Consider the following 13,986-nt stretch of genomic DNA (forward strand, 5'->3'; position numbering starts at 1 on the left):
CTGGCCAAAAAAAAATCTTTAAAAAATAAAAAATAGATTACTTTTAACATTATACTCAAAGGGCCAGTAAATATCACCCTGGGGCCGGATTTGGCCCGCGGGCCGCCAATTGAATAGCCCTGGTGTACAGCATTTAAGAATACCATTGACGTATAGTGTCACAACAATCTTATTTTGAAATGCATTGTAAATCAGACATGTGAAATACGTATTTGAGATTTAAAAGATAAGGTTTGGATCACGTATGATCCAACAACATAGTGATGTTTTAATCTCTGATGTCTCCAAACGTTTAAATGGATTTAGTGGATTTGTTGATGTCATGTTCTCCTGGGAGTTCACCAGTGTCCCGTAAAGGAAGATGCTTTCTGCTTCTGTTAAGTCCCAAAGGTTAAATACTCCAATGTGACCCCTTAATCCACTGATTATTTTCTAAATGACTGTGCAAACTCTGAGGATTTGTTATATAATGTTCTATATATTCCCCCGTCTGGCACTAACCAGCATCCACATATTAATTATGATGTATTAATTGTAACATTTCTCGGCTCACGAAGTTCCTGCAGTTCTTAAAAAAGGTTTGGACATTGAAGATAGCATTGTCGTGCTTGTAATTACTGCAGTTGCTGTCCATAGCTGTTTATAATAATGACTTTGCTCCTTAAAGTGGATTTAAATGGAAATCTGTCTGTCATTGTCACTTCTTTATTTAATGTATTGTCCCAGAGGGAAATAATGGTTTTTAGTGAGAGGATGAAATTGAGCACAATTAAAAAAAAAAACTGATAAAGACATGGTTCACATTTGAAGACGCTCAGAAAATCCTAAGCGAAAACAGTTAGAGAAAGTAAATACAATTTAAAAGGACTTACTTATTTCCATGCTTTATACTATATATACTTCAAATTCAAATATTGCACTTTTTTTTCAGTTAATTTGTTACATTTAAACTCAGATTAAGGTTTAAACCAGTCAAATGTATATGAGAGAGAGAGGTAACCAATGGCTTTGTATACTTTAGTATCCTGTGCATAACCATATAGTAAGATGCTTAAATAAAAAAAGGTCACATTTTCTTAACATAATTGTCCTTCGGTGAAGACCTTTACCTTAAACGAAAGATTCCTAACATAGAATAGATGTAGTGTTATGGAACAAAAAATGAAAAGCCATTCTCTACATCGTCAATGTCAATAAAATATTAAATCAATAAACAGGTCTGCCATAACACCTGCTAACCTCTAGTAAGCTATACGTCCTTAACTTTATATTTAAAAATAAATGAATGAAAGAATTAAAAAAACTCTGGGAAAGGCCATTCTTTTGATTGATGAATATTTGTATTTTTAATCCAAACAAGAGGTATAATTCTGTATTTTGAATGCAGGCAAAAATTATTCTGCAACTACTGACAGCAATAAGCAGTCAGAACCAACCTGTAGTGCTCATGCATGGAAATAATTCCATTTAAAAAACAGATGTGTTCACATTTACAAAAAGTCAATACTTCAAGATCGTAACGCCACACACACGACACTTTGCAGCACTGTAGTAGTGCAAAAATAGTGTTGTATGTAAAAAGTTGGCAAAGGTGTTTTGACCTTTTGATCCTGCAGCTCATGCTTTATTAGACGTGTTTCCTCATTTGGACATAGGGTGGCAGCATTGTGTCAGAAAAATGCAAGGAGGCTTACAATACAATATTTTTTTCACCACACAATGATAGAAAAGGTGCTATATGTGTACTGCTTCGCGCCTAATTTCAACCAATCTTAACTATCCTTCATTATGGCTGCACTCAATACATGTCTCACATTTATATTCAGCACTTTGACACAAGAAAGAGCTTTTCCTTATAGCTCAAAACATATATATTATGTGAAGCTGACTCCATACATTTTCAAAATCACAGCCTATAATAAAAACCCCTCCACCAAACTGAGCCAGGTTTCAACCTGCAGCCTCAGGTGAGCGGGGGACTTCCATGTAACACCATTCTCCCAAATCCAGTACTCCACAGTGCGTACAACCATCTGGCCAATCAGAGCCTGGCAATCCGCAGAAGCCCCGCCCCCTTCTGCCTCTAAAATCACCTCCCAGTGTTTTGGTCCTGATTTGGCGTTGCTTCCTGCACACAGGCCGACAGTCGGGGGGGAAAGCCAGCTTTACACATGCACTCGGGTGTTTTTCTGATCTATATGTGAATGGAAGATGTTTTCCCAGCAGAGGAGCCTCTCCCCGTCATGACCTCCCCGGGCCGCCCCTCCACTTGAATGGGATTCCTGTCGCTCGTTTTTGGCACCGACTGTCACTGCTGCTGCTCCAGATACAAGACCTCTGATTTTTTTTGTTGGGTTCTTTGAGATTTTGGGTTTTCTCTTATCAGATCATTAATGGTTTGATACGAAATCTGCAAGTGTGATCGGGGAGAAGAGCGACGACGCCAGATCTCCAGTATCCTGCGGTTCAGGGTGAGTAGCTGTAAACTTGTTATTTTAGTGCGGGTGACTTCAGCAATGACAGGAAGGACAGACAGGGTCTCCTTCAAAAATGATTGAAGGGTTTGATCTCAACAGGACTGCAATGTTGTTTGGAAATAGTCATCACTTTACCCTCCTTTTTAGACTAAAATGTCTTATCTATGACCTAAATGATCACCAAAATCTTGCACTGTGATATTCCAATATGTTGTTTTGCTAGTAATGATCACACACTGTCATTTTCCCACTTTGTGATTCACATAAATCACTTAAACCAGCAACTATAGTGTCTGAGAGTAAGAGTGACTCATCAGAGATTTTGTGTGTGTTTTTTTTAACACAAGCTGCAGCCTTTGATTTAGGCCACATACTGCCTCTGTTCTGCAGCACTTTTGGGACCATTAAGAGCTTAATCACACAGCACTCTTTCCCCTTTCATAATCCTCAGTTTTTAAGAGAAATGGCTCCCTGTGTGGAAGCCTTCACGAGACAATCTGAAAGCTGGCAGCTGCAGAGTTTTACGGGCTACCTGCTGTGTTATGTGTGAGTTATATGAATAACACATATTGTGTATCTTTTTGAACCAGACTTGCTTTAAATCATTTGCTAGTGGCTAGGTCACTCAGAATGCCACATATTTTCTTTCCTCAGGATCCCACACACTTAAGAAATGGCTGTCGTATGCTTGGGATTAGTCTCTCCCACTCAACATGACGCAAAGGCCCAAATATTGACTCTAATGTGGTGGAGACTAATAATAGAAGGTTTGCATTGAACCCACAGTCTGTAATTGATGTCCTTGAACATGTATATCGATAACGTATTTCCAAATGGTCTGTGTCTGTGACATGACCCCGTGTATACTGTACACATCAGTCCAGCTCATGGGATAACCTGACCCTGGTTTTAACTAGAGTTACGGTCCGACGTTTGTTCAAGACTTCGCTCTTTTTGAACAGTGCACTGGTGAAATGAGACCTGAGTACATTGAATCAAGTATTTGAGCTACTTCCTTTTTATGCCACTCTATGCTTCTTCCCCTACAACTCAAATGGAAAACGTTTTACTCTACTACATTTAACTTAAACTTATCTCTGCTCTTCAGGTTTCATATCAGTAAGTAGAGTCTCTACTGGGACATGTCTCCATGCTTTAATGTTCAAAAAGCTCTTTATTGTTCTCATACTGCCTGTGATGCAGCACTTCTTATCACCCTCTGTCTGAAACCAGAGCCCAGTCTGCTCTGATTGGTTAGCTGGTGTCTCTGTTGTGATTAGTCAACCACTGTCCCGCCCCTAATCCTATCATGGAAAATGTGTTGGAGCGCTAGCCAATAGAAGCGCCTAGATACGGAATAAACAAAGGAGTGGAGGCGTTTCAGGCAGGGGGGAACTTTGGGATTTTAGCCTTTACAGACCATTGACCTGTATACCACACCACAGGAAAGGGAAAACCCCTAAAAGCATGGAAGGGCCCCGTTACATCTTTGGTTACATTAATAATTCAGATTTTTTAAATAAAAAAAAAAACGAGAGTTTAAAAAAGACGATGTTTCGTTATGAATGAAATTAGCCAGCTCTTGAGATTGAAAGAAAAAGGATTGGCATTTGTACGCATTTAGGTTTTAATTCATTTATTTAGAACAGATTTAGTACATTTTGCAATTTGTACTTATTTATTTTTTTACTACTAACCCCTAGAGTAAAGGACCTGATTACTTTCTCCAACACTGAGCAGTGGACATGTAACACAGCTTTGTGCTCTTGGCACACACTTGAACCTGCTGTGCCACTAGTGCCATGTGTTGTCACGGCTTTATAATATTGTGTATAAACCTGCTGAGGACTCCAGCTTGTTTGTGCTCTCTGTAATCCTTTCTGAATCAGAAGCATATCACAAGAAACATATTCCGGAGGCACCAATATACATAAGTTAATGAAAATAAAATCGCTATTGCATTTATTAGCAGTAGTGCATTAGAATAATCCTCCACAGATTTCCCCTGTTTGTATTCTTTTAGTTTTTTGTTGGAGGAATTATGATGCTTGGCAGCAGGCAGGCAAACACACATTATATCCCCAGATGGATTCAATATCGTTAAAGTGTGTATCAGGCCAATGACATGCAAACTGATTCTGCGGATGAAGCCCTGTTGCGTAAAAACACCCAAGGGTACACTTGGCTTTTGCTTTCTGTTTGTTTTTGAGCGCTTTCCCTGCTAAATTCACACCTCTAACATGGTCACTAAGGCACACATGGGTCGTGATGGGCTTTTCTAACAAGCCAAGATGACATTTTTAAGCATGCATTCTGGACAAGTGCAATCTGTGAGTGAGATGTGTTTCACAAAGTGGTACGAGATGTTGCTTTCTAACGGCCAGCTTTCAGGCTCCGCTGAGGGGACCTAAAGCTCCTTGGAATCCCATGAATGCTCTCCAGTGAAAGCCGTAGATGTTTATGTCAGCTCCAATGCGATTGGTGGAAAGTGGCTCTTGAGGCCGAAATTCCTGCTAATTGGCAACGCGTCTGTGGACTGGCTTCCTTTGTTCCCCCTTATACTGGAGTGGTCTGTCAGTCAGGGTGATACACTGGGCCTGGCATCAATGAACTTCTTGTTTCCGCAGCTATCCGGCCCCGGAGGATCGGCGGCTTCAAGACAAGTCGCTTCCACTTGGAAAAATTGCCTTTGTGCACCTATTCAGAAAGATGGAAAGGAACCGTTTAAGTTGAGTCTATGAAGAGTTTTTCAAGCATCCCAGCCAAAGTGCTTTAAAAGTGATGTGTGTGTTTTCCTCTGCACTGAAGTGAACGGAGCAGCGGCATTAAACAGACTCTGCTGTAGCTGGCGGTTTGCTGATTTCATCATTTGATCTAGTGAGTGGCCCACTTTCCTTTAGATCGGATGAGGATTCATTGGAAATGAGGACATATTGTATTTTTTAGTGATACAATAAAGAAAAACTAGCTTATTGGTTAGAGGATAACAAAATGAAAGAAACTGCAGGACAGAAAATGAACAAGTCAGGGCTCTAGTAGTAGCACTTTGCCTCTTCTTTGTTGAAACAACACATTATTCCCCTTTGGCTTTGGAGTACTTGACAAACAAAACACAACAATGCCAGAATCAACCGCTCTTCAGTTTACCAACGAGATGTGTGATCCACTCCGAGGGGAGAGAGAGAGCGAGCAAGGGGATTGTACGAACGAAAGGGGGGCACGAGATTTGTGATGCTTCCTGCTGGCAAAAGCCTTTGAATTTTTCATGTGGCAGATACTAAACTTCTGTTGCTCTGGCCCAGATTTGGTGCTAATTAGTGCCCAGCCTCTTCCAAGGGCGTACAGTGGAGTATGGGAATGATAGTGCCACCTGTTCTCACACATCTCTCCCAACCTGTTAGGCCTTATCTCTCTGTTTATGTGTCAGTGGCCTACTTTCCTTTCAGTCATGTGTTCTTTACATTGTACACTTCCTCAGCCATTAACCTTAAGCTTGAACTTCCATGCTTATTCAGCTTTACAGCCCTTTCCGTGTTATATAACTTCCTGAAGGAGAGACCACAGCAAGTAGATGTTTTCAACTTTCACACTTAAAGGGGTGTGTGTGGCAGAGAAATTCTCTTGGCATGAACTTTATTTAAACCATTCACACCCACAAAATCCTATATAACACACTACAGGAAATCGCAAACACCAAAAGCATAATGGGGCCTCTTTAAAGCCCCAAAGGCGGTCCGTTGCATGCAGTAAAGGCAGTTGAATGATAAGGACACAGAACTGAAGCGCTCTGAAACATCGCTCCGAGGGGCCTGTGCTCGCTGGCCGTTTGAATGAAGTATCTGATGGTAGTTTGATGCAGACAGACAGAGCAGGGCTTGTATCCTCCCAGGATCCCTCGCCACTTCCTGCCTCTCGGCTCTGGGAACGGTCCAGGGTGACACAGGCCACGCATCTCCACTCAATCCACCCACTGTTGCCTCTGTGGAAAAGCGATCGCTCTCACACCCTCATTCCCGTCGCTCCGTGCACATTTCTTGTGACAGGAAAAGCGTCTTTGGCATTTAGAAAGATGCCTCTATGTGTGGCTTTGTGTAGGCGCAGCTGTGCGGGGCTGGTCAGGATGATGAGATGCTGGGAAGAGCACATGCAGCTCCCCCCCCCCCCCCACCCCACCCTCTAAAAACTCCCCATCCTCTGAGAATCACTGCAGTATATTTTAACATGCAAGTTCTTTTATTCAGAGCGTGTACGCACTGATCGGCCCTGTCCATCCCAACCTCTGCCCTGATTTTATATAATCTGACTGAAACCAGATAACAGGAACGTATTTGTGTGGAATTTCCTTTTACAAACACTCATTCAGGGATGCAGCTCCACAATATGGTTTCAGTTTGTAAAGCTGAATCAGAGCCTGCATTACTACACAAATAACAGAATAGAGCTGAAATGATTATTTGTTTGAATGCTTTAACATTTGACATAACTGGCTTCTTTTTCATGCGATAATCCAATGGTTCTCAAACTTTTCCTGTCAGGCCCCCCCCTTTGGAGAAAAAAATAAGTCGGGGCCCCCCCAACACAAATAGTCAGGCTCAGTGGCGGGGCCAGATATTTATTTTGGGGTGCTGTGGGGTAGCTTGACGTTTCATAGAGGGTGCTCAAACATTTAGGGTTTCCCATTAATGTACCGGGCGCTACAGTGGAATGTTCTACTGCAACAATCCCCACACAAATACACAGTGTGTCAGTTACAATGAAGGCTCGAGGCATATAGGTGTAAGCAGGGGTAACGTGTTATTTTTATAGGTGGTGTGTGGACCTCAAATAGGGGGGTCCGGGGGCAAGCTCCCCCAGGAAGATTTATTTTTAAATATTGAAGTTAAAAGCATCAATCTGGTGCACTTTGAGAGCAAAATGAAGAGATCTATGGATACATCTCAACACCTATGAAACAGAACATATTTACTTTTTCTTTATGGATATTTTACAAATCATCCTTTTAAACTTTATTCTTTTTTTAATGTCATATAGTATTTCATACCTGTTTTTCATTTATTCTCTTATTTTTTATAACTATAATGATCATATAAACGTGTGCCTCGGAAATAATTGTTAAATTAATGGTGACCAAAACGTTTGAGACCCACACAAAATGGCTCGTTCCACACACACAGAGCTTTAATGAAACACAGAGAGCCAGACGTAATAGTACTGTGTCATATTATTTTCAAATCAATAATATTTGAAATTATGTTTTTTTTGTTTTGTTTTTTATAATAACAATTTTTCGCCCTGGTCCCTGTCATGCCTCTGCGCCCCCCAACACTTTGGGAACCACTGCGATAATGCAAAATTATACCTAGTGACTGTCTTCATGTGATAAAAAATGTCTTAGGGTTTAAAATGTTGGTTTGAGAACAATCCGTCACTATTTTAGGAGCTTTGGAAATGATTGGTAGAATTTAAAATCTTTGTTCATGTAAGTAATTGAGACTCATGATCCTGCATCATGAGTCCAAAAAGTATTGTTTTACTCTCTCACATATCCAAAAATGACTCAAATGTATCTGTGGGTGGTAGCTAAACAATACCAATAACTTGGTGATTACTTTGCAAAGTGCTGTGATTTCTCACTTTTATATTTAGCCTTGCAGCTCATAGCCTGTTTTTGAGCAAAGCCATTGGTGTTTCAAAAATAGTTCACTCTCCACCCACTCTTAATTGTATAGCTTTTATTAAACGGAAGTCAAAGAGAACTGTATTGTGATTTTAGTATTTTATATTTTGGACCGGTTAAGGATCTGGTTACCCTTCTTCTGAACTCTGCTCTCACCTCTCATGTGAGTCTGACAATTTTTTTGTAGAACACTCTTTAATAAAAGAATCATCATGCGTGTAAGGAACTGAGATTCGTCATCCTGTATCATTATTAAGGAATGTTTTACTCTCACATATCACATCAGTGGGAGGTAGCTAGACTTAGTGATTGCTTTGCCAAGCGCTGTCATTTCTCACTTTCAAAATTAGCAGCTCCTAACCTTTTTCTGAGCAAAGTAATAGATATGTTTACTCTCCACCCACTTTAATATTGAGCTTTCATTCAAGAGACGATTTGCAAACACCAACATTTTTCATTTTGACACGTAAAGTCAAAGAAAGCTGTAATACAATGTCACGATTTTCCAGCATCATCTCTTTGCCGTACCTTCTTGTATATTGTTATTCAGCTCTATTACATGTGACAGGTCCAGGATCAGTTTGACCTATAATGTGAGTCTGGATCAGATACAGTACAGGACCGTCTTCCTCTTTCTTAGCAGGAGTTTATCAAACCCTCCCTTCTGTTTTTTATAAAAGCTCCACCAACTCTCCTCTGATTGCCTCGCAGCTTCACCGGCCGCCCCTCTGAGTTACATTTGAATATTGAAATCAGTGCCTTCTGAACAAAGAGGTGGTTTCAAAGAGATGGAGGAAATCATTTCATTTGTGGGGGGGGGGGGAGGTCTCTCCAATCTGTTATGGAAATGTCATCACTGGGAGCAGTTATGTTTTGAAGGTGAAGCGTGACATGGGCACATTTTACATTTTAATGCCGAACCGTCAGATGTTCTTTCTGCTGCTTCTCTTATTTGTCTATCTGCAAAGGAAGCAGGGATCCTTTGTGTCTTGTTTTCAGTTTGAATTCAGTCAAAGCAGCTATACAAATGTTGATACAGCATGCTTTGTTTATAATTCTGCATCTGCACAGAGATAGAGCTGTCCCCCTGCTATTTGTATGATTTGGATTCCTTTTATTCTGCCACACTTGAATAATGTGTTTGTCAGTGAATCCTGTCATTGTTTAGGAATATTCTTTTAAATAACAAACAGAAATGCCAGACTCAGCTGATGATCAGTGTGACACCCTCAGCATGTATTCGGTTTTGTGTTGACAATAAGCACAATCTGGTCAAAACAAGGAACAACCACAGTGTTGAGCGACCTTGACTCACATTCCTTTTCTTAAACGTGGCTGCTTCCCCTGACAGACGGTTGGGGGAATGTGTTGGGAGGGGGGGTGGGTGGCAGCCAGGCATCTGACGGTGTTTCTACCTGCTCCCGTACATTCCTGCTCAGGGCTGAGAGAGCAGGAGAGGAGTTGCAACTCGCCTTTTTTGCTCAACTCTGCATTCCTCAACCATGACTGAGCTCAAACTGGGGGATGTCACAATTCACACCTGGCTAACTTTCTACTATTTGATCATGTTTTCATGGTTCTGCTTTATTCAGGGTTTTGTTCAAAAAGCTCTTTATTGTTCTCATACTGTCTGTGCTGCAGCACCTCTTTTCACCCTCTGTCTGAAACCAGAGCCCAGTCTGCTCTGATTGTTTAGCTGGCCGGCTCTGTTGTGATTGGTCAACCACTTAGAGATGTCCCGCTCCTTAGCCAATCATGTTCAATGTGTTTGAGCGCGAGCGTGAGTGTTACATAGTGATTTCATTATGTTAGGGAAGTAAACAAAGCAGTCAAATAGAGGCTTTTCAGGCAGGGTGTTAGGGAGAGAAACTTGACAGGCTATTTACATGAACAAAGACCTATATAAGATATTTTTCAAATTTTCAATACTCTTATCAACATGTGAGTGGACAAATATGATTGTTTTGTAAAAAATGCATGATTATTATTATTATTATTATTGCAACAATCCAAAACATTAAATGTAATATACTGTAAGCCACATGTGTCAAACTAAAGGCCCGGGGGCCAAATCAGGCCCTTGGTTGGTTTAATTTCGGCCCGTAGGATAATTTTTAATTACTATTAGATCTGGCCCGTCGGTATATTGCACGCACACCTTCACTCCTCAGCTCAGAGCCTGACCCCAAACATTGATGAACTTGCACCCAAGATGAGATGCCAAGTATCTGCTTGAACTAGCATCACAGAGCAGCACACTGAGTTTACATGGATGTCTCCTTCTGCACTTTGTTTCTCACGACAACAGGGCATGTTTGGTTTTTCTTAGAGGGAAATAGTTTTTTTGAAGCTGCTGTTGGCCTGTGGGAAAATGTAATCATAAGAAATGACTCTGGAAAAGCTGCAGATAGAGCCATAAGAAATGAATGCAACTGATTATTTAATGTTTAATGTTGTTTTTATAGGCAATAATTTTAAGCTTTGTTAGTTCCAGGTTTAATATGTTCAATAAGTTCATTTGAATACGTTTTGCAATAAACATTTAACCAGTCCGGCCCTCGACTAGTACCCATTTTTTGATTTTGGCCCACTGTGTATTTGAGTTTGAAGCCCCTGCTGTAAGCTAATTGGACTGCAAGCTGTACCCGCAAACTCATCCGAGTGCATTTACTCAAGTACATCTAGGTACTTGTACTTTAGCTAAGTTTTTCCAATTTAAGCCATTTTATCGTTATACTCCACTAAAGTTTAGAAGCCAATACTGCACTACATTTTTCTGAAAGCTTTAGTAATTTAAAATAATACAAAATACAAACCAACGAATATATAATATTGACATATAATTATTGGTTAAGACATCCAGCAGCAGTATATACATTTCATTAGCACAACTGCTCTTCTATGTGTTATATATATATATACGGTGAATATTCCTCTTGAGTTGGGCCTTACATTTCTGCTGCAGGGATTTCTAGCTGTGCAGATGAGAAGTTAAACGGTGAAAGCCCCAGGTTACTGAAGCACGAGGCAGTCTCTGTGGACTCCAGCAGATCAAATGCTGCCTCTTTGAAATGTGATGAGCTGGGGTGAATTTAAGGGTTCTCTATCGCAGAGCTTGAGTTCACAGTGGGCGACACATCCAAAGCTTAAAAAATTATAAGCCCATATGATACCGCAGAACATCTGAGGCTGCATCTTTAATATTTTGTCATGTGACACTCCCAGCTTAAGACTTCCCCTTGTTTCTGAATGTTTCTTAGGGAGTTCACTCGTATTTGGGAAGTGAGAAAATCCTCATGTGACATATGCATGACACATCAGAGGAACTGAAATCCGTTTATTTTTTACCTGTTTTGCTTTATGGAAATCTCCTGAAAGGATTGGAGAAATGAAGGGGAAATAGTGCAACTGAGGGGGGTGAGGGAGTGTATGGGAGGACGTCTTGGAGAGGAGGAAGGGTAACGAAAGCTCTTGAGGATTATCTTTTTCTTCCCCTCCATCTCACTCCCTCTTCCTCTTCCCTGCTTCTTGTTTGAACACATGACCGCAGCACATCAGTTCACTTAATGATGACCATATTTAGATTATAGCAGAAGTGCAGAGAGAAAAGAAAGAAAAATGACGTCTGAGTCAATCTCAATCTTTATTTATTTATATAGCACATTTAAAACAACCTCAGTTGACCAAAGTGCTGCACAGGGAAAACATATAAAATAACACAATAGGAGTAAAATAATAAAACGATAATTAAAATCAAGATAACAATCACAATAACTAGAGACATATGAAAACACTCGTATTAAAAGTAGTATTTCAATCCCAAATTTGAAAATTATTTTGTTACAGCAGCAATTTGTTCAGGCATTCAAATATTTAAAAGGTGGAAAAAAGGATATATAAAAAAGGCAAATATGTACACATATTTACAGTAGAAAGAATACACAATAAAACAAATTCTTGATAAGTTAGTGTTCTATAAAAGACCAATACATAAAGCAACATAACTATAGACATACAGTAGCAGAGACATACATACGATAGTATATACATTACAGTTGTAACTCAAAGCAACCCGACCTCGATAATGCCCATTTCTTCAATACAGTAGTAAAGTATTCTGTCTATTCTGGGTATTTCGTGCGCCACAGAGGAACAATACACATATTCTCACTGTAGAAACACAATGCAGTGAACCCCGCGGGTCGCTGCACGGCAGTCACGGCAGTCACGGCCGCATGCCACAGATGCCTCAGATCTCATCGTTGTTCACGAGTAGTGATTATAGCTGCTGTGTGCGTGTCTGTGTTCATCACTAGTGATAAGGGAACAGCTGAGAGACCGTGGGCAATAAAAGAACAGGTCATTTGTGTTTAACATGAGATTAGTTTATGATCCGTTTGCTTTTTCGCCTCCTAATAAACTGTTTCATTGTGCAACGGTAACTGTTGGTTAATGTGCTGGAATGTGGTCGCTGATTAGCAACAAACCTGGTGAGCTAAGCGGAGGAAATTACAGTAATGTTCTCCGTCTGTCTCCTATAAGCCATGCCCTGTCACACCCAGTCTAGGAAGGGTAGTCCAAGTTCTGAGCTAAATCAGGGGACTTCTTTTTGTGCAAGAAAGTAGACCCTAGGTTTGAGTCAGGAAAGCATCATTCAAAGATAACACAGTGACAGGAATTTCAAGAATCTCAGAAGTGAGGTTTTAACGCGGGGGGAAATTCACTTTCATCATGTTGTTGCATCACAGATAATTGTGGGGTGAGGACACAGACACAGTGTGTAAACTCACACACTCCCAAGTACAACCAGACTCTTCCTCTGAACTTTATGTCCAGATTGGTGTCACGTGTCTGAGCATCTCTTTTTCCATCACTAAGGCGTGGAATATTTTGTAGACATGTCTAGATTTGTCAAACAATGACACGGCTTCTCCATATTTAATCACAGTGCTGCCTTGGAAACCAGGATGTGTTGGGCTCAAGCGATGCTGTGTGGGATTTGACATAATGTTGGGGATGGAGTAGGTGGGGTTGTTTCCAGATGAGCGGAAGGAGAAGACGGAAGATGGAAAGAAGGAAGAGATTACCGGAGATTAATTATAATCGGGGTAAAAAGTTCTTAGTAGAATCTCTTCCTGTTCTGATGAAGAAGCCTTTGGAGAAATGCTCATTCGCTCATGTTAAGAGTTCAAAGGGAACATCAATCCTACTTGTATATGACCATTAATTCATACATGCTACAGCTTGTTAGCTTAGATTTGCATAAAGACTGGAAACAGAGGGAAACAGCTAGCCTGGCTCTGTTTGAAAATAACAAAATCCATCTACTAACACCTCCTATTTGTTCTGTATGTCAGTGAAATGTATTAGTTTTTTACAATTGCCATTTGTTTAATTCGTACAAAAAGTGAAAGTTGGTAAAAGTCACTGCTCCCTGAAAAGCAATGGTGCAGCACATAACCCCTCGTCAAGCACACCATTTTTGTTTTTACATAAATGGACAATATTTAAAAGATTTTAGAAGCACTCTAACACATATTTAGTTTCCTTTCAAACAGAGGCAGGCTAGCCGTTTCCCGCCATTTCCAGTCCTTATGCAAAGCTAAGCTAGTAGCTAGCATTTAGCATAAAGACAAAAACGCAGGATCAAACAAATGTCCATAATTCCCAAAATGCTTAAAATATTCTTTCAACAGTTTCTTTAGGTCTCTCCCTTCATTGCAGACACACAGACATCACCTGCTCTAAAATGGCCCAGATATTTTCTTACTGAGCCTCAATCCCAAAATAATTTGGTGTATGTCATACTCAGATTAGGAACAGGGGATAACA

At 40.4% G+C, this 13,986-nt stretch overlaps 1 protein-coding gene across 4 annotated transcripts in view; it reads left to right on the forward strand.

Moving 5' to 3' along the window:
• Nucleotides 1-2,116: 2,116 nt before the first annotated feature.
• The window catches only part of src (v-src avian sarcoma (Schmidt-Ruppin A-2) viral oncogene homolog), a 33,574-nt gene continuing 21,704 nt past the window's right edge, over nt 2,117-13,986 (forward strand). For all 4 annotated transcript variants that reach the window (XM_079675365.1, XM_079675367.1, XM_079675366.1 and 1 more), the window contains exon 1: nt 2,117-2,471. The gene's annotated coding sequence lies outside the window, so the exon portion shown is untranslated. The remainder of the gene's footprint in view (nt 2,472-13,986) is intronic.

Source organism: Notothenia rossii, assembly GCF_949606895.1.
Source record: "Notothenia rossii genome assembly, chromosome: 4".
Classification (NCBI taxonomy): Eukaryota; Metazoa; Chordata; class Actinopteri; order Perciformes; family Nototheniidae; genus Notothenia; species Notothenia rossii.